The sequence below is a fragment of the Neofelis nebulosa genome, chromosome 9, assembly GCF_028018385.1.
Source record: "Neofelis nebulosa isolate mNeoNeb1 chromosome 9, mNeoNeb1.pri, whole genome shotgun sequence".
Classification (NCBI taxonomy): Eukaryota; Metazoa; Chordata; class Mammalia; order Carnivora; family Felidae; genus Neofelis; species Neofelis nebulosa.
The window spans coordinates 107,770,741-107,792,935 of NC_080790.1; the positions used below are offsets into that span (position 1 = coordinate 107,770,741).

At 38.9% G+C, this 22,195-nt stretch overlaps 1 long non-coding RNA gene across 2 annotated transcripts; it reads left to right on the top strand.

Moving 5' to 3' along the window:
- Positions 1-15: 15 nt before the first annotated feature.
- Positions 16-21,527, top strand: LOC131485436 (uncharacterized). 2 transcript variants are annotated; one of them, XR_009248850.1, is made up of 4 exons: positions 16-2,389; positions 16,129-16,261; positions 20,108-20,205; positions 21,228-21,527. It is a non-coding gene; the product is annotated as an uncharacterized LOC131485436 (long non-coding RNA). The 2 variants fall into 2 exon arrangements; XR_009248849.1 differs by lacking the exon at positions 16-2,389 and having other exon boundaries at positions 6,245-16,261; positions 21,228-21,526.
- Positions 21,528-22,195: the final 668 nt, after the last annotated feature.

Below are 22,195 nucleotides of genomic sequence, written 5' to 3' on the forward strand. Positions count from 1 at the left end.
AAAAAAAAAAAAAAAAAAAAAGTTGGAGCATCTGTGGCTACAGGTACCATTTTTTTTTTAAACACCCCAGCAAAAGATGGGGTTTTTACTCAATGGACTGATAAGTACACATCTAATTTAATCTCTTCCCACTTGAGGCCTTTAGGTTTGTTTTTAGTATTTCCTGAATATAAAACTAAAGGGAAAAAGTCAACCTAAAATAATTTATGATTAGATTAACACCTCAATAGGATTTTGTGGATTTTTCATGTGGATAATATATTTAATCCAGGAGCCAAATCATGGAAACACAATTTTGATTTTAAAAATTAAAAAATAATCATGCTTCCTTATGTTGCAATATCAGTTACTTACAGAATAGTGTTTTATGTAACTCAAATCAGGAAAATTAAATAAAAGTGTCTCTAGATTTTGGAATAGAAGTGAAATACTTTACGTGGGAGCAGTTGGAGCAGGGTGTCTTTTCACTGATTAGAAGGAAAATTTGAAACTTCTACCTTTTTCTTAGTTTCTTTTATCATTCATCTCTTGCTAGATCTGCTAAAGCACCCCAACTTGCTTAGAGCTCTCCCATTGATGCAATGAGTAGACAATCCCACTTCTTTCCTTCCCTTTGAAGTGTAAGCACTGAATGGGGTGACAGGCAGGACTCCTCTACTTCACAGGTCCCTGCACTGCATGGGTGCATACTTACCACCTGAACTGATGCATATGAGCCCTGTTAGCCACAGGACTCTTTAACTACAAAAAGAAACCCAAAATAATGACTGTAATAAAAAGTAAACAAGCTTTAGAGAATGCCAAATTTTGACTTTTTTATGGCCCCAATCCTTGCTGATAGCTATGGCATTGCTACATGATTTGAGTTTATATAAACCTGCAGAGTCCACAGTGCATAACACCTTTGGGGAAGGATGATAAAAAATGTCTTCTGAAGTGAGCACTTAGCATATGACTTTTTATGACCAAGTATTTAAGACTGGAGCCTGTATGCTGCTTTACAGGATGGCAAGCATTAAAGAGTCAAAAAAAAAAAAAAAAAAAAAGTAGAAACAATAGGGTACACCTAAGATTTCAGTATAAAATGTTAAATTGGCATGAAGTGAGAGAAGGGAAAGACTGGTGCTTTTGCTAATGTGTATCACCTTATCTCTGTCCAACTCAGTGTTGAAGTGTTATCTGCCAGTATTATAAATGTATAATTGACCCATCCCATCAATTATAACAACATTTTGAAAAGTATTCATGTAAATCTTTTGTGCCAACAGAAAACTTCCTCCTTGTTTAGTATCTTTACCTCAGTCCTACATTTTAATCCTCTTCAGAAGATTAGTTTGTCTTGAAAAACCAAACACGGAGTCATCAAGTCTGATGAACCTTGATGGGGCAGCTTTTTGAGTAGCTTTTCTGAACCAGGAGATTTGGTTGAAAGGCCTTTGGTAGTTTCAGACCAGGACATGGCCTTCAGATGGCCTCTTCTTGGTCAAGTTTCACGTGAACTGTGCCATTGTTTCTATGTGCCTCAGACCATTTTAACATGTTTCCGATGTAGTGTGATTGTATTTGTTCCTAATTAGTTTCTTTGTGCAAATGCAGTTTTTACACTAAAAATACTGTTTATTTGTACTGTAATACATTCTAAATTTGTTATTTATATTTTTTGTAATAGTCATAATTATTTAGCTCAGAGATATTTAATTATTTTTCTCTTCATCCATGTGTTCTTTGCTTCCTCAGATAGCATCTGCAGTAACTGGAAACAGTAATAGAAAATCAAGATATAAGCCTCAAGCATTATATTGCTTGAATTACAAATCACCTTATCACAAAATTGTATAGAATCTTTGATCATATACCTTTTTATTTTATCGTAAACTTCTATTTGCAGCCAAACCTAATGATAGTGATAAGTAAAATCAAAACAGTGTATGGCTTTTCATAGAACTATTTTCACAAAAGTCATTCACCTAGGGAGTGAAAAATACTGCTTTGTTAAAAAATAATTTTCATCTGTCCATTCTGCATCCAATCTGTTTCTGCCCCCCGCCCCTTTCTTTCTGTCCTCTTTTTGACTTGGTGAAATGCAAACCATGTGCCTTTTAGCTACTTTGGAAAGTGCACAAACCAAGGACAAGTGCAAAGATCCAAGACTTCCTCTTTGCTATAGCCATTGTGTTGCCTATAGAAACTCATTTTACTCATTTGTCAGGTCTCCCTTGGCCCAGCCCTGAGGTGTGGAGGTGGCCAGGGCTGGTGAATATGGCAAAGGATGCTGCTAGTCTTTCAAGACACTGTGGACTGACCTGGTCTCCTGGGGCATTCAGAAGGCTCTGGTCTACACCTAATCCTTCTTATCATGGTAGCATTGGAAAAGCACAAAGGAGATGAGGTGACTTTTAAATGCCCTTAGGGACTGAACTATGGATATTGGATTTTTCACTTTTGAAAAAAAATTTTAATGTTTATTTATTTTTGAGAGAGAGAGAGAGAGCGAGTAGGGGAGGGGCAGAGACAGAGGGACACACAGAATCTGAAGCAAGCTCCAGGCTCCAAGCCATCAGCACAGAGACCGAAGTGGGGCTTGAACCCACAAACCGTGAGATAATGACCTGAGCTGAAGTTGGACGCTTACCGACTGAGCCACCCATGTGCCCCTGGATTTTTCACTTTTGAAAGATGGTAAGTGATGTGCAGTTAGAAGAAAATGATTAAACTTCCATACTGCCAAGTCATTCCTTCAGAGAAACTGCCTCAGAAGGCTCTTTTGTCTATGTAGAGAAAAGTATCCATTATGCAGTGTCGCAGCCTACATGAACTTGGTCATACATCCTTGGTGGGAGCAAAGCCTGCAGCTTCTGAAGGCAAAAACACCAAATCTGGAACATATTCCACAGTATTTGGAATTCTATCTTAGAACATGTGAATTTCTCAAGATTGGTGACTGTATTAGGTCAGTCTAGACTGTGTTTACAGACTCCCAAATCTCAGAGGCTTTAAGAACAAGAATTTTATTTCTGCTTCACTTAGGTTAGATCAGTCAACCCAGATAATAGTTGCTCCGCTTCATGTAGGTTTTTCTGGGACCCAAGAGAGGTCAGGAGAGGCTTTGCTGTCTAACATGTGGCTTCTAAGGTGGCTATGGTCATTTTCATCCAACCAGTCTAAAGGGGAAAGAGCATGGAGGAGTGTTTCTGGGAGATCTTAAAGCCAGGCTGCCAGGAGGCACATACGAATCACTTTTCTCATTCCTGTGAGAAGACTTAGTCACGGGGTCACGCCTAATCAAAAGGGAGGCTAGGATGTGTCACTTTGCCACGTGCTTAATAAAAAATGGAGATTAGAGAGCTGGCCTCTCTGCCACAGTGATGTCATTTTCCTACCTTTGCCACCTGAGCGTCTCACAAAGAGCAAGCCCATGTGAAATGTTAGTCACATGAATGCACTGGTGGCAGGAGAGGGAAGAATGCTTGTCTTCCTTCTGGACTTTGTTATATTTGATCTTCAAGATTCCAGACTTTTCAAACTGTGAATGGTGTGTTCTTAGAGAGTTTATATTTTATTTGGGAAGATGGACATTAGTAACCAGGAAAAGAATTACAATGTGAGTTTGTGAAAAAGGAACCCAATCTAGGTGAGAGTTTAGGTGGTACATGTGACCAGGAGGGCATGATCAGGGTTGCTGATGCAGAGATAGATTTGGGACCCCTCCAAAATACACACATAATCTTTACACTGCACATGTGGAAAAACAGGACTAGCATTTATCTCAATGAGAGGTTCTTGGCTGAGCCATTGGGATAGATTCTGGGCCTCCTTTTCCTTTTGTATAAGGGAGTGATAGAGAAACAGCTTGTTATTCATCTTTTCATGAGCTGTTTCTTCAACTTTGATATCTTTGATATCTAATCAGTAATTTATAAACTCCATAAATCTCCCTAAATGGAATTCTAGTTGATAGACATCTGGTTAAACGTGTTAACCTAAAAATGACACTATAGAAAGATTGATACTATCAGAATTCTTTGTGTTCTGTTGTTACTGGTGGGGCATATAATTTCTAAAATTACTTATTATAATTAGTTACTTTGGTAGTGCACATAGGATAGACCAAAAGCACATTTGTATCCCAAAGGGACAACCTGCAAGATTCACAAAATTACACAGCTGCCACTCCATGGGATTGTCTTCAAATTCTAGCTGTCTGTGCAATACATTTTAAGCATGAGTCTCAATCTAATAGTATTAGAAGCCAGCAGGTTATGAGTTGGCCATTAGCTTTTAATTATTTTACTAACAGCAATTTTGTATAGAGTATTCTAAGACTTTTCATATCCTTGACTACTCCATAGTATGGCATCAAGTCACCCGGCCCTCCTTCAGAGCCTTTACTCTATTGATACTAAAAAAGGTAAGAATTACCTCCTAACAGAGAAAGTTGTCCCAATAAATTGCATAGAATAGGATGATTTCTTTTTTCTTCTTTTTAACACTTATGAATATAGTATTGGTATTTGTTTTAAAATGACAGTTCTGCTCTCATGCTGTAGCAGAAAGATAGGCCCCCTGTTCCATGAGTACAATACAATCTTAGTGACAGGTTAAAGTAATGACCTTGAGAAACAGGCCCATCAGTACTCTAGAGCAGGGAGAACTGCCTCATTTATAATATGCAAACAGAATGGTGATTTAGGGGCAAACCCATCAAGAGAGATCTTAGTGTACATTTTTCCAAAAAGGGTTAAATTCTTGGCCTTTAACAGGCTAATGATGTGACTCCCCAAGGAGTTTAATCTAGCATTTCCAAGACTTTTTTGACAAGCAGTGTTGGGGAACAGAAATTTGAAAATCCCACTTTAAAAACTCAAAGTGTTGGCAAAATATAACTCCTCTTTTTAAAGGCAGAGCTAACTGCAAAAGAAAGAATTCACAGGGACCGAAAACCATGAGGTAAATAAACGTGATGTGGTTCTGGGGCTGCCTCAGTGGGTGATGGTGGTGGTGATGGTGGTGGTGATGGTGGTGGTGGTGGAGGTAGAGATCTGTGCCCTAGGTAACCACAGAGCACGCATTTTACTGGCCACATAGGTATAGATAAAAGGTCTTGACTATAGCAAGGTCAGAAGTTGGAAATGAAATTGCAGAAACTTCCTAGCTACATCCTCAGTGAAACAAAAAAATCTGCTCACTTGCACATGGAAACTACCATAAAGCTTCCTGTCTCAGCCTGGTCTGTGTGTTCAAAACTAGCTTCCCAGAGAAAGCGTGCATAGCCATGGGCCTAACCTTTACATATAGAAGTTTGAATTTACACTAGTTTCATTGTCTCAACAGGCCCCAAACTAAGAAATTAATTTTTTTTACGTTTTTATTTTATTTTTTGAGACAGAGAGAGAGCATGAATGGGGGAGGGTCAGAGAGAGAGGGAGACGCAGAATCTGAAACAGGCTCCAGGCTCTGAGCTGTCAGCAGAGAGCCCGATGCGGGGCTCAAACTCACGGACTGCGAGATCATGACCTGAGCCGAAGTCAAACACCCAACCAACTGAGCCACCCAGGCGCCCCCAAACCAAGAAATTATAATAAAAAGGCTAATGGGGGGAGGGGACATACTAGCAGAAGGAACCACAAAACTAAGTGCTCTTGAAAACACCCTCAACCTGGCATTAAGATTTCCATAGATAAAGCCCCACTTAAGATAAACTCGCAATCAAAATTACAAAGTGTGCAAGGAAACCATTAATCAGCAGAATTAGATTTGCCCTAGTCCTTGAAATAATATCAGATAAAAACTTTAAACTTCTAAAAATGATTAAAAACACAGAAGAAGGAACATAAAACACAAAAGAATAATGTCCTTTTTTTCTTCAGAACAGCATATTTTAGGTTTGCTTGTGCCACATATATCATCAGTATTTCAATCCTTTTCACTAGTGTATAGTATCTCATTCTATGTGTTGTTTGCCCATGCAGAGTGTTTCCAGTTTTTGGATGGCCCTTTGAATCTTCTTTTTTTTTTTTTTTTTTTTTTTTTTTTTTTTTTTTTTTTAATTTATTTTTGGGACAGAGAGAGACAGAGCATGAACGGGGAAGGGGCAGAGAGAGAGGGAGACACAGAATCGGAAACAGGCTCCAGGCTCCGAGCCATCAGCCCAGAGCCTGACGCGGGGCTCGAACTCACGGACCGTGAGATCGTGACCTGGCTGAAGTCGGACGCTTAACCGACTGCGCCACCCAGGCGCCCCAATGAATCTTCTGATTATGAGGCATTCCCAGAACTACTTTATAATAAGCTTTGGTAGAAATACTGGAATGAATGTTAGAAATATATTCCTCAGGATTTTCCAAGATTTGTTCTTATATCACCAGAAAGCAGTGTGCATCACCCTTGCAGGGAACAGATACTTGAGAAAATAGATGCTGGTGCAGGTCTTCCTGGGTTGAATCCCAGGTCCACCATTTGCCTGTGGTATGAACTTGAGCAAGTTACCTAACTTCTCTGTGCCTCATCTTTACAGTGGGGTAGTAAGGGATTTCCACATCTATTAATGAAGTTCTAGACAATTTTAACCAACCCTCCTAATTAAGGCAACTAGAAAACATACTCTAAAATATACATTTATATGTGTATGTTAAAATATTAATATAAATTTTAGACACACACACACACACACACACACACACACACACACACACAGTGCTTGAAGGCATCAGAGTTTACAAGACAGTGAAGGATTACCAGGCCAGGATCTAGGGGAGATGGAAAGGTCAGGAATGCCATGCTGGTGTGTTCTGAGCTGCTTTTCTGGGGGCATTTGGTGTTTCTAGGAGCAGGGATAGAGAGTGTGCCGTGGGGCTGAGTGTTACTTTTGGCAACTTTGTCTGGTTGAGGGAACAGGGATTGGCTGAGGATGGGAGGACCTATGAAGCTCCTTGTTTGGGTTGGGTCTCTTAAAAACTCACACTAGGAATAAGGATGAACCAGAATTAGGCCCCACAGCACAGCTACGATCTGCCCAGCAATGGAAAACAGGATGAGGTGACCCTGAAAGCAAGTGCAAATTCTAGGAAGAATGAATTTGGTAATGATTGAGTTCTTCTTAAGTTAACTGGTGGGTTCCCTTGCCTCTTTTACTTTGCTACAATGTAGGATACCAGGGTCTAAATAAATCCTGAGGCTTATCTAGCCTTGTCTTTGTGGGTCATTGTGTGCAACCCCCCCCCCCATAATCTAGCAATCCAAAATAAACATTGATTTCTTTATATTATTTTCATTATCTGCCTCTTTTTGTCCCCAAGGCAATCCCTTCCCCAAGCCAGCATTACTCCCTCCTTTTATATTTTATATATCCCTGAAAATTTCTCTATGGTATCCCCAAAATATGGTATTAATTGCTGTCTTTCCCCCTTCCATTTTCCTCTTGCCTACTACCTCTCCATTTTTACCCTTTCTGGAGAAAGACCTTTCCTCCACCGATCCTTTCTAATACAGATAACCCATCTTGGCTTACAAGTTTCTTTCACTGCACAATTAGACCACAGAGCTCTAGGAAAGTGGAAAATACCAAAATGACATTGCCAGAAATTTCCTTGATTGGGAGACGAGGTGGGAGGGAGGCCATGAATGCCCATGCCTATGTGCCTATTAAACTTTCCATCTATTGCCCCTAACTTCTCTAGTTTACTCTGGACAGATCAAAATCCCTGTCAGATATCTGTGACAGGAGGAACTGTCAGGTTCAGCTGCCTCTGCCAGAATTAATCACTGTCCTTTCCCAAACGGAGGCAGAGAATGGGAAAACTCTCTAATGGCCAACATGTCAGATTTAGTATTTAATCCCTCCCCTCTGCCCCCAAGAATCTCCCCTCCTCTCCTCCAGTTCCCATTCCTCTTATAATGAAAGATTATTCATCTAATAGACACCTTGAGATAGAGGCTGCCACGAGAAGTTCCTCTTCTCCACAACAGAAGCAAATATTGACTAATATTGACTATGTCCAGTACTCTACGTTTGGCCAGCCCAAAAGGCCGAGAGTGATCCCTACTTACATGGACTTACCCATGCTGAGTTCTTTCAAATCTCCTTTCGTCATAGGATACCTACCTGCACTGGAGCAATTTGGTGCCCAATCTGCAAGAAGATCTGTCTCTCATCGTCCCTGATTGGGCTTTGGATCCTATTTATGATCACCTGGGAAAAATTCAATAGGATGGAGTATCCTTGCTATAACTTCTAGTTTCCTAAATCTGCTCAATGCCTCTGGTGCCAGCCCCGTTAGATGATCCTGAAGGTCATTAAAATTCATTCTTTATTCTCCTCAAACTGAGGTCTGCTTCACCAGTAGTGAGAATTCGTGAGGCTCTCTCTTTGGGATTAAAACCCAGCAAACCATGGCTCGCTCACCTAGTTGCTCCAACCAGTAGATTTGCCAAGCTTCATTCCATCCCTCCTGGCAGACAGTCTGCTTTAGGAATTCTTCCAGCCACTTACTTCTTATGGGCACATCCTCTCAAAACCATTCATAACATTAATGGCAGCTGTTTTAGCTTTGACTTCATAAATCACCCTGGTGTAGGATGTTAGATGCTAGCATCTCTTTTTTGTGTGTGTCTGTGCATCTTTGTATCATTTTGGTGGATGATCAAATCACAACTCATAGCTTTTTATTTGGCCCTTTCTTAGCATGGTATTTCCCATAAATGTCTCCAGTTTCTGGGAGCTATTGTTCTGTTCCAATGGTTCCAAACCCTGCTTGAAGTTGACTTCCACAGCAGTAGCCAGATCCTTCTGGAATGAATCTATTCACCACCAGTGGAGCAGGGCAGCTTTCGACTGCTCCAAGCAGGATTGAAATAGGCCTTCTTTCTCTGTTGACAAAGGAATATAATTTCTTAAGAAGTTAGATAGCCATTGAAGCTGTCTTAAAGCTAATGTCCAGTTCATAATTTCACAAGGGAAGTCTTCTTTTTTAAAGACAATGTCGATTTAATTCATTATATGTGCTTCATAAATCTGATTTCCAAGTTGGAGCTATTTTTCCTTCTTCCCCTCCCAATTGGAGTTCTCATTTCAGCAAAGCATGAACCACATTGCTCTGGCTCTCTCGAGTTATTTCGAAAGCCACTCTCCAGTTCCCACTTCTTTATTTCATTGTTCCAAGAGTCTGGCCTTCATACCAAAATGCACCATTGACTCAGGTGATCATTTAAATCAAGGTGCACTTGGATCACAAAATCCAAAGACTTGGAAATTCACTCCCAAAATGTAACCTGTCTACATTTAGTGACTCTAAATGGTTCAGTTTTCTAGCCAACACAACTCAGCCCAGAAGCTGGAACATGAATAATCCTATCTCTGGAAAAATACTAAGGAGAGTCCAGTTCATTATCCATAATGGCATTTTTAAAAAGCTCATCCCATCTCTTTGTTTTGACTATCCTTTAATTCCCACCCCTCTGCTCATTCTTCAAACTTTTCCCTGGACCCTTTTTATATAAGCTCTCATTTTTTTCCCCCTGTTTCCCTTTTCCTTCCATGTGTCCTTTTTTTTTTTTCTTATTTTCACAAATCTCATTTTTTTCTGCTCCAAATCTTTTTATCTTCTATTTTCCTTTGGCCCCTCTCTTCACCTGGGTGCTTTGAATTTGTATAATAAGGTTTAGGGGGAAGGAGGAAGGCAAAGGAAGAAATAGGATATAGCTAAGCTGTTCCTCACTGGGCAGTGGTGGTTATCAAATACTCATAAATTAATGTTGTCTCTATCACATTACAATGAAATAATAAATTATAGCTGATATAATTTGTTGCCTCTATGGACCATATTCTTACCCACCACCTCCCCCCACCCTGCTCCCCCTTTTTGCTCTCTGGGTTTGACACTTTGAGTCTTTTTCTAAAACTAGAAATAAAACAATTGTTCTTTCTTTCTTCTGCAACATTTACTTATAGCAATTTTCACATTTGAGTGAAAGATGTTCTAACGAGTTCCCAAGTTAGCAGAATTAATTCAGTTCAGTTCTTTTCATTTGCTCAGGGTAAATTGGGGTGTAGAAAAAGAAAACTCTCAAATTTGCTGCTCCAGCACAGGAAGAATTTTGCCTCTACCTCTCTGCTTCTCTCCCTGTTTCTGTCTTAAGCTCCCAGCAAAGAATGTGCAACTGCTAATGTTTGTGTGTTTGTTTTCTGTATGCAATTTAATTTTATATGTAAAAACCTCTCCAGAGGGCTACATTCTTCACAGCATGACACCACTGTCAACTCAGGGAAACAGGCTCTCCATCAAAGGAAGCATCATTAATTAGTTTTCTTTCAGAAAAATAATGCCAACAGGAAATTAGAATTTATTGTAAAAGTTTGCAAAAAGTTCTCTAGTTTAGGTAAAATTCAACAGACTTCTATTATTGACCTAGCTCGGCGAGCACAGAAAGATGGGGATTTCTCATAAAAACTTCTAAACCACACATCACAGCCTATATGAAAAAAAGAAAACAATTAGACTGAGCGACTGGATATGTTTCCATTTACAGTAACAGCCATGAGATACTAATGAACCCTTCTCAAATCTGATTCCTGAACCAACTCAGTATTCCCCAATACACACTTAACTAGAAGATTTTGAGATACTTTTCCTATGTGTGTGATAATTTCAAAATCCTCAAAATCATTCTTATAATTTACCTTTAGATTTGAAAACATTAAAAGTTAGTACTTTGAGATTTTCTGTTATAAAGCCTAATTGGAAGTTATTATTTCAGTTTTCCTGGAAGTTTAATACCTAGTACAGCAGATACTGTTTTTGAAATATGTTTTGTGAGAATTCTGAGTGTAACTCAAGAGGTTTTAATTAAATGGTTGTACCTCCCATGTGTTCTATAGAATTGCTTCATTAAGCAAGTCTCTATTAAATATATCTATATCAGTTTTGTACTGCTGCTGTATGTAACAAATTACTAAAAATTTAGTGGCTTAAAACAACATAAGTTTATTGTCTTACAGTTCTGGAAGTCAGAAGTTCAAAATGGGTCTCAAGGGGCTAAAATCAAGGTGTCAGTGGGGATGATTTTTTCTGGAGGCTCCTGGAAAGAAGCCATTTTCCTCACTCTTCCAGCTTCCAGAAGCCACCGGCATTCTTTGGTTTCTGGCCACATCATTCCAATCTCTGCTTTTGTCATCACATCACCACCTTCTTCTCTATTGGCCTTATGACCTCTCTCTTGTAAAAACTCATGATTACATATAGGCCCACACAGATCGTCTAGAATAACCTTCCAATTTTAATGTCCTTAATTTAAACACATCTGTAAAATCCCTTTGCCATGGTAACATATTCACAGGTTCCAGGGACAAGGATGTGAACATCTTGCAGGGGATGAGAGGAGTCATTCAGCCTACCATAGCATCTTATATGGCCCACTCCATTCAGGACACTGGAGATGCAACTGTGGAATAGAGAGACGAGCATATGACTTCAAGGAGTTTACATTCTAGTGGGGACACCAATACTAATAAATAGACAAATGGGAAATGACTTAAATTTCAGATTCTCCTAAGTGCTATGAAGAAAATAAAGCAGGATAAGGGGTGGGGTTAAGGAAGGAGAATGCAATTTTAAATAGTGTTCAAGGAAGTCCATTCTGAAAAGGCAACATTTAAATAATTTCTTGAATAAGGAGAGAGAGCCAACTCTAGAAAAATCTAGAAGATAACTGTTTCTTGGAAAATAAGAGCAATCACAAAGGCTCTGGAACTAGAATATATCTTCAAGTAAAAGTAAACAGAGGGTGAATGGTTGTTGATGAAGCATTCAGTGTGTGTGTGGCGGGAGGCGGCAAATCCTGTAACACGTTGAAGGCCACTTGGCAACAAGTATGGATCTTATTCCAAATGTGATGAAAAGTCATTGTAAGGTTGAAAGCAGAGGAGTGACATGATTTGACTTGTTTTCAAGTTCATCTTCAGGTCATCAGCTCCAGTGAGAGAAAATGGTAGCCTAGACCATAGTGATTGAAACACAAGTATTGATTAGTGATGGGAATTGGGATATAATTTAATAAGAAGCCACTAGGACTTTGCCAATAGATTGGATGTGGAAGGTGAAAGGGAAAGAGAAGAATTAATAATGTTTCCTAGGTTTTTGGCCTGAGCACCTGAGTGAATGATTCATGAAAGATGGAATTATTGGATTAAGCTACAATTATGGACTGAATGTTAGTGTCCCCCGCTTCAAACTCATATGCTGAAGCCCTAGCCCCTAGTGTGAATGTATTTGGAGATAGGTCTTGTAAGGAAGTTATAAGGTTAGGTTAATTCATAAGGGCTGGGTCCTAATATGATAGAGCCAGTGTCCTTAGAAGAAGAGGAAAATATACCAGAGTGCTCCCACTTTCCTCTCTCTGCCATGTGAGGACACAGTAAAGAGTCAGCTATTTGCAGGCCAGGAAAGCTCTCCCTGGAACCAAAGCAGCTAGCACCTTGATCTTGAAATCCCTAGCTTCCACAATTAGGAGAAAATAAATTTCTGCTGTTTAAGCCACCAATCTGTGATATTTTTTTATAACACCCCAAGCTAACTAAGACTCCTCCCAATCATTAAGAGTGAAGACAATTCCATCTCTTAATCCCAGAGTGCTTCCTACTGGCTTATATGTTAGCGGCAAATCTAAAGATATGAAGTGAATGCCTCTTACATTCATGAACTTGTAGAAAAATTCAGAGACCTTATTTTAGTAATTGCTTATGCTTTAATGTGTTGATCAACTGTTTGCATTATCAGTAAGGCTTCTGGTCAACAGTAGGATATTAGTTGTCAAGTTTTTAGGGAGTCAAATGTTATCCTCAGATTTTCAACTGTGCAGAGGGTTCAGCTCCTCTAACGCCGTTGTTGCTCAATGGTCAACTGTATTGTCATTTTATAAGACTTCTTGAAGTAGATCAATAGTGAAGGAGTGGCTCATTTTAGGAAAGCTGATACCCAAAAATGTATACAGACAAACACCTTAATGGGAGATGCTCATTCAAAATTACTACTCATTTTCTTGAAGTAGTAATTCATAGTGGTGCATTTGACCAAGGGTCTGATTTCTAAAATTTCAGACCAAGCTCAATATTTCTGAAGAGCAATATTTCATCAACATACAGGCATCCCCCACCTTGCTCCCTTCTAGAAATCCACCTTTTTGGAAGTCTGCTTTAAGCCACTTGGCTTTTACAAAAGACCTACATTAATACCTGTTTTCTCTAACAAAAAGAAATTCGAAGAGGATTGTTGGTTTTACCAAAAAAAATGTGAAAATGTGAAAAAAGCAAATAGCTTCTAGTGTTTGTTTTGCAGCAAGCCCTTACTGAGGCAGAGCACTCTCCAAGCACTGAGTGGCCCCACCAAACTCCTTCCATGGACCTACACTCAGCATCTCAGCATCAAGCCTTTATAGCTTTGAACCGTGTCTGTGAGCATCTGTGTTTGATTGATTTTGTGCATCCCTCAGCCAAGTATGTCCTAAGGTCTCAGAAAAGCTCAAGAAAAGCTATTTTTTGGTTCTGAAAACAGTAAAAAATTCTTGCATATAAAATGGTAATTGCTTCTTTGCTTTATGCCATTTTGGCTTTCAAAGTGTTCATAGGAACACTCTACTTTTGGATAGTGGAGGAAACCTGTACCCCTGAAAATGCACCTTCAAACAGTATAGTGGAGTTAAACACGTGTTAGATATTCGGTCTCTCTTTGCCAAAGAAATTTTGTTCAGGGGCAGAAGATGAATTGCCAAAAAGTTGCAATTTTTTTTTAATTTTTTTTAACGTTTATTTATTTTTGAGACAGAGAGGGACAGAGCATGAACAGGGGAGGGGCCGAGAGAGAGGGAGACACAGAATCTGAAACAGGCTCCAAGCTGTCAGCCCAGAGCCCGACGCGGGGCTCGAACTCACGAACTGTGAGATCATGACCTGAGCTGAAGTCGGACGCTTAACCGACCGAGCCACCCAGGTGCCCCCCCCCTTTTTTTTAACGTTTGTTTATTTTTGAGACAGAAAAGTTGCAATTTGAACTGAATATAACTGCATATGTGATGACTTAGAGGAATTTTTGTTAGATTTTTATGTAAGATAATGGTATTGTGGCTATGACTTTTTAAAAAGAAACTTTATCTTTTAGAGATAGACGAAATAGTATGATGTCTAGAATTTGCTTCAAAATAATCCCACAGCAAGCTGTGGGGAGAGAATGGAAGAGATAAGATTGGCCATGAATTGGCAACTGTGAAAGTTGGGTAGTGGTTAAGTGGAGAAAATGTCATTATACTGTTCTCTTTGCTCTCAAATCTGTTTGAAATTTTCCACAAGAGAAAGTTAAAAGGTGGCCATCCCATTGTTAATGGCAGTCTGGGTAGGGACTCAGGTCTCAGAGTCTCAGCTCAGTGCTCTGTCCTCATTACCAGCCTTTCCCAAACCTGTGGTATCTTTCCTAAAAAATATATACACATGTTAAAAGACAATTTCACCCAGGGGTAAAATGACTGACATAGAGATATAAAAATGAGTATATGTTAAAGATTTTATTTAACTCGTAATCAGTGAAAGAACCAGACAGAAAATGTTGACACATTTCTAGATCAGGAGCAGTAAGACAAACGTGCAAATGGAAGCAATACTGATGTTTCTATAAGACAGGAAGGGAAGTCTGTTGAACGTCTACAGCATGGGACTAAATCTGTTTGTTTCTAGACGAGAGTGATATTGCATTTCCATCAGATGTCTATGACTTACAGAGTCATACAATAGCTCAAAGACAATGAGGGACTAAAATCAGATAACCTGGAAGGTTGGCATCTAAACACTTATAATTTTCAATGAAACACATGTTTGTTCCTATGTGTATTTCTGTCAGGGGTTATCTATTAGGGATAAACAGAACACACTTTGGGAAATGACTTTAGAAGCTGCTGCCTTTCTGTGTGTCAATCACAGAAAATGGGAAAAGACACACACAAGATAGATTGTGTCTCATTAGTTGAATTTGAATTCCAGGTACTGCCCATTTTATATGTATCCAAACATTTTGAAAACTTAGGTATAATCTATGGGCAGGAATTATTTAACATTATCAGATATTGATTTTTGGAGCGGTAGGGAGTGACTCCAGATTGGAAAAAATAATAAAAATACATTTCATTTCTATTGAGAAACATTGGCCAAAAATAAATAACCTGCCTATATGACCGTAATTTTAAATCTGCTGTTTTATATTTCCTGTGCTTTTTGAACTTGAGAATTGTTTCCTGCACATTGAACATGATGCCATCTCCTTTCTGGAAAATGTTGATTGTCTGTCAATACTGAAATCTCATTAACAGACACTTTCCTGCTACTGAGAGCTGAAAAGGCAGAATAATGTGTATGACCCATATCCACATGACTTCTCGGAAATCCCATTAAGATAAAGAGCTGAGAATTATGGAGCTGGCCTGGTTCCCACTGTTGTCTCACTGAACTGTAGGGATGGGTGTGGATAGTAAGAGGAGAAAAAGGTAGACACAGGTCTGCTGAGGACTTGTGAGAAAATACCACAGGCTAATTTATCATCATTGTCTTCAGAAGTGACATAAGTGCTCACTGGGGACAACTTTGAAAGCCACTTCATAGAGAAAATATGAGATGGATTTTTCCAATTGTCATTCTGTTGTAAATTCACCATATTCTTTTCAACAATCCCTACCTCTTTTATTTTTAAAGTTTTTTTTAATGTTTTTTGAGGAGAAGGAGAGGCAGAGAGAGAGGGAGTCAGAGAATCCCAAGCAGGCTCCACAGTCAGTGTGGAGCCCCAATGCAGGGCTTGATGTCAAACCCTGGGGTCATGACTTGAGCCAAATCAAGAGTCATACATTTAACCAACTGAGCCACCCAGGTGCCCCAACAATTCTTACCTTTTTTGTGATGTTTCTCTTAAATAAAGAGTAAAAATAGGATTCTTAACTACATATATATTTAACTTTCAAGAGATAGTCCTTCTGTCAGTAAAGCATGGCTCAGGAAAAAGAAAGAGAGAGCTGTAAGGTTTCATTATAATATTATCTCGTTCTAGCTCAGGAAGAAAGTCAGCCATAAAAAAAACCCTGTGATTTGTCTTTTTGCTCAAGGGACTGAACACCTTGGACACCTGAGAAACTGCTTTTACTTACTATGATGAGCTGACTGGTAGATTTCACTCAGGTGCTGCAAAGAAGTTGAAAGTGGCCTTTGTTTTCCTGATTATGAGGCTGTTGGCATGAGGTAAGTTTCCAATAACCCAGAGAACCTTGGGAGCATCTGTTATTTATTGTTGAGGAGAGAGTTGAGATAGTAAAGGTCTCCTTCAACAGATTGAAAGAATCTCTGAGCTTGAGAACTGCTAGAAGTGTTCATTAAAAAACAAGAGCCATTACTCAGGACACAATACCATTAGCACTACCCTGCCTCAGTTATCAGGGTTAATGGGGGTGCTGGGGTTCAGGGTTAGAATATATGTCTTTTATCTATCTTCCTGTACAGAACAAAACATTTCTTCTGTTGGGATTTCTAAAAGCTGAGTGCCCTGGCTTGCTGGTTGTTTAGATATTTTATCTGTTTCCATCCTAAGAAGAGGCCCTCCAGATTTGGGTCACAAAGCTTTTAAAAAGTAGTTTAAAAGAGCACTAGAGAGGAATCAATAATTCTACTCTTGTGGCATCAGAAGCTACAGTTGGGCACTATGATGTTCTCATAGTTTCTGAATTCCCTCATTGATAGTATTTGATTATATTGGAAAATTTCTGTTGATAAGGTCTAAAACAGAATCCTCTAACCCAGATTTTTCTATTAATGTTGAGGGTCAAAATCACAACACACACACACACACACACACACACACACATGCACACATAATTTTGCCCCTCCTAACAAATTTGTAGAAAAGAAAATAACAACAACCAACATTTTATTGAGTGTTTCTGGGATTACTCTCAGTAAAACTAATTGCAATGACTTCTAATATCTCGAGTTCTGTAGATTATGTATTAAGTTACTTTTAGGGGCGCCTGGGTGGCTCAGTTGGTTGAGCATCCGACTTTGGCTCAGGTCATGATCTCGTTGTTCATGAGTTCGAGCCCTGCATTGGGCTCTGTGCTGACAGCTCAGAGCCTGGAGCCTGCTTCAAATTCTGTGTGTGTCTCTTTCTCTGCTCATCCCCCGCTCATGCTCTGTCTCTCTCTCTCCTTCAAAAATTAAAAAAAAATTTAAAAAATTTTTTTAAAGTTACTTTTAATTCTCAGTTAACTATAAACTATAGCTAATCTTGCATGTATATAAGGTAAAGTACAATTTCATATATTTGTATATATACAAAATATTGTGTATATATAATTATAAATATATATATATATATATGTATATATATGTGTGTATATATTTGCATATATACAAGTTATACATCTTATTTGTACCTTATTGCATCCTTTCCTGGGCATTCTGATGAACTGAGGTCCGGTCAGCAAAGAGCTGTGTTTTGATTCTAACAAAAGATACTCTGTGTATAAAGAACTTAACTAAGATAAAGAGTTATGTTCTCTTGTGTGAAGGAAATCGGGAGGCAGGTGGTTTGGAGTTGGTATGGTGGCTATGTGGGCCTCAGGACCCAGGCTCCTTGTGTCTTTCCATCCTGCTACCTTTAGCTCTGGTCTTCCTCCTTGGGTCACCTCATTGTCTCAAGATGACTGTTGGAGCATTCTAAGCAGAAAGAGGAGAAAAGGCGGGACCCAGCAGCTGAGTTATCCTCCATAGAGGAGTATTTAAAAGGGAGGGGCATGGGGAAGGTGAAAGTCAGTAGGTTTTTCTTTTAACACATAAAGCACATACCAGTTGGGCAGCATAGTGTATTGATATGAAATTTAACCATTGTTTCTGTTTCCTAGGACCTGACCATGTAAATCTTGATAAGAAAGACACAAACACTTGAAAGTTCCCTGTGGCACCTATATTTAACATTTATTTAAAAAATACTTCTTGATGATATACTAATACTGGACTTACACAGTGGAGGATGTTGCTGAACCACTCTACACAAAAATTGTGTGGTACCTCTGGTTTTGCACGACTGAGAAAAAGAGGTCTCATTTATTTTGTCCATCCTCCTTCACACTTGGACCCAGTATTTCTAGAGAAGTGACCACCACAAAGAAATTGCCTTTCATAAGTAATAATGTTTTCCAATTTTGCCTAGCCTAAGACTTGTAAAACTTTTGATAAAGTTTATCATAATATATTAAAATAATATAATATTAGGCATGCTAGTATAGCACATGATATATATAAAACGTATCAGGTAACCAATATAATATTATGTTAAGCAAATATATTTACAGTGAAAAGCAAAGATACTATACTATTGTAGCTTATAAAAACAGGTAAATGCAGGACTTCCATTAGAGTTTGAAAAGCAGAGAATTAATTCTCACATAACTTAACCTATGTTGACCTGAAACCTCACACTGAATTGTTCATTTCCACTGGCCCCAAAGCAGGTAAAAGAAACGCCATTCCTGCCAAGCTATTCCCTCACTGGTAATAAGTTATTTAAACGTTCTTTCTTTCTATGTTATCCTTTGTGGATGGGCGACTACCTTGCCACAAGGGATATTGTGACAGTAGTGAGTTGAATATCATATTGAGTCGAAGTACCAAAACATAAAAAAGCATTTTATAACTCTTTGTAAAAAATGGGCCATCATTATTTAAAAAAAAAAAAATCTATTACCCTTACCACTATCAACAAAACCAAGGAGGAAGGATGAAAATTCATTCAGTCTGCTCTTTCCTCCAAGTCCATTTGCTTTTAATAAATTTGCATGGTTCCCACACACATTTCTCATAAAAATATTCTCTTATTTTAGCAATTTCCAAGAGATTTTAGCCCCAACAATTTTCCAGTTTTCAAATATACTAACGGGAGTTTTTCATTTGACATGTACATGAATATGTGACTAGGCCTTTGGTGATTGGGAATGATTTATAAGAAGCATGCTTAATTAATATTCATCTGTAACATCCTAGGAGTCATAGAGTTGAATATGTGCAGCAAGATGGCATGCATCTCTGACTCCCCCTTTAAGGTGCCTACACATGAGAATCTATGCCAGGATGCACGTCCGGGTGCAGCAATTGCCTCTCAACATCATCTTTTAGGTAGGGTTTTCTTTCCTGGCTAGTTTCCAATGATCTCCTTGAAGAAATTACATCTTGTTTTCAATATCCAGGGCTTTTCCTCTTAGAATGAGACTACAGCTTAAGCAAAACTGCACTGATGAAGGTCATTTCAGTTCTGATTCTTAATCTCTAAAATCAAAGAGTGTGAGAGGCACCTGGGTGGTGCAGTTGGTTAAGCCGCCAACTCTTGATCTCAGCTCAGGTCATGATCTCACAGTTTGTGAGATAAAGCCCCACATACAGCTCTGTGCTGATGGTGGGGAACCTGCTTGGGATTCTGTCTCTCCTTCTCTCTGTGTCCCTCCCCCACTTGTGTGCTTTCTCTCTCTCTCTCTCTCTCTCTCTCTCTCTCTCCCCTTCTCTATGTCTTTCAAAAAGTAAAAATAAACATTAAAAAAATTAAAAAATAAAATAAAATCAGAGACCATAACATCTCATTATTAGCCAGTTGGCTCTCCCTCACTGGCCGCACATGCAGCTGTGTTTTAAGAACATTTTAAGAACAGTGCTCTCTGGAGATTGCCGGCTTACCTTTTCTCCACACTGCTTACCGAAAACATAATTTCTAACACTTACTATCTATCTTGTTTCATCATTAACCTTGGGAATATCTTTATAGCTACATAGGAAAAATTGTGGCATAAAGTTAGTTTTTGGTTAATCAAAAGAACAAGTTCTAGATTCTAGTGGTTATATACATAGTATGACATATTCTGCCTTATAGAATATTATTAAGTGAGTGGGGAAAGATGAGATATTTAGTAAGTGACAGTGAGACAATTGGGTAGTTATTTGAAAAATAAATTCATATATATATGTATGTATATATCAGTGAGATTGGGATGCAGTAAGTGACCAAAAACAACAAAGGTATAATTTGTGATCACGTTATGTTCCCAGTATGTGCGGCCTGGGACTCTTCACTGCCTTCAGTCCATGAGCCAGGTTGACCAGGCAACCACCGTTAGAACATGGCTGGCTGCTGTGACGAGGAAGAGGTAAGAAGGGTCTTACTGGTGATTCAGTGTTCCAACCCCAAATTGAAAATCATCACTTCCATGAACAATTCATTGACTGGAACCAATTGCATGGCCCAGAACTAGCAGGGCCTCATCCACAATGGAATCAAAACATGCACTATCATCTTGTGCCTTGAAGGCAGGAACTGGATATATTTGTTAAATCAGATATTTGGGCCACTGTGCCTCCTTCAAGTAAAATGAACTCATTTCCTCCCCATTAAAGAGGAACAGAAAATATCACTTAATAATGGCATTCAGCTCAGAGTCCAGGCTCTCCAACCTGTGATGGGTGGGAGTTCTGACATCAGAGTTGAGGTGTAGGAATCTGCACTGGGTTGGAATGTGGCTTCTCTTTATCTGGAGACTTAAGACCTAAAAAAAAAAATGTTTCCTAACTTCTATAGAAGAATTCTTCAATTGTGGACCAGCATGAATAAATATTTGAAATGTAAATTCTCAGACCCCACCCCAGACCTGCTAAATCAGAAATGCTAGAGGTGAGCCTAGTTGCTTATGCTTAATCCCCAGGTGATCCTGATAAAAGGTTGCTAAGCACTGTCCTATATGGTTCACAGCTATAAAACAGGAATAGAATAACCACAATAAAGGCGAAAGAATGAGAGACTTCAGTGGGCATTTGTCTATGGCAATTCTGAAGTCCTCTCTTGCTTTTTAATAAAACACATTTTGGTTCTTAAGATTCACAATTAAAACACACATATAATTTCAATTATTTGGACAATTTTAGAAGTCAAAATGTATATTTATGTCCCCCAAATGCAACTGAACATTTTAAACAAAATTATGTGGGTAAAAGTCTTGCATTACGTTCTGATTACAATTTGTAAAAGGGCAGAAACACATGCAGATGTTTTGAAAAGTGTGCTGAGGGTCTTCAGGGATGTGACCTTGTTAGCGAGTACAAAGTAATTATATGTTAACCACGTTTTAAATTGATCATTAGAAAATGATGTGTCTTTTGTTTTGTTTTGAGACAGAGAGAGAGTGCGCACGCACAAACACAAGTGGAGAAGGAGCAGAGAAAGAGAGAGAGGGAGACAATCCCAAGCAGGCTGTATGCTGTCAGTGTGGACCCCTACATGGGGGGCTCGAACCAACGAACAGGGAGATCATGACCTGAGCCAAAAGCAAGAGTGGGACGCTTAACCGACTGAGCCACCCAGGCACCACCATCAGGAAATGATGTTTTAAGTAAGCATTTTATATCCTGATATGTAGTTTAGACTTTCACGTAGATGTTCTACTTTGTCTCTGTTTTTAGGACATTGGTTGAGGATTGAATGTTGGCATTTAATGTATTATATTTTTCCCCATTTATATAATGAAGTACGTTTCCAATTTTTATTTTCATGTAGAATTTCTGATTTTCAAGAATAGATTCCTAAATAGTTAAGGGGAAGTATTTCTTTACTTTCTTCCCCTGTGCTGTTCTGTCTCTCTTTTGACCTCACTGGGAATATGTTGGTTTTAAAATGTGACTACCAGTTCTTAGACACACAATTCATTAAGAGTCGGGGTTTCTGTCTCCTTCCCTTTGATCTGGGTGGACTTGAGACTGCTTTGACCAAAAGACGATTTCTGATGCCGGCTGATAAAAAGCCATGTAGCTTATGCATTGTTTGCTAGAACATTCACTCTTGGAGTGCTAAGCCATTGTCATGTAAGAAGTTCAAGCACCCTAGGCTATCATCATGTTGAGGAAGTTCTAGCAACCTGAAGAAGCTTCATGTAGTAGATGTTCTAGATGACAGTCTCAGCTGATCCTAGCCTTTGAAACATCCCAGCCACGGTGCTAGATATGTGAGTGATCAGCCTTTTGATGATTCTAGCCTCTATCCATTCATGTCATACCATCTGAGGCCCCACATCACAGAACAGAGTAAAACCATCCTTGCTTGCTTTGTCCAAATTCCTTACACTCAGAATACATGAGCATAACAAAATG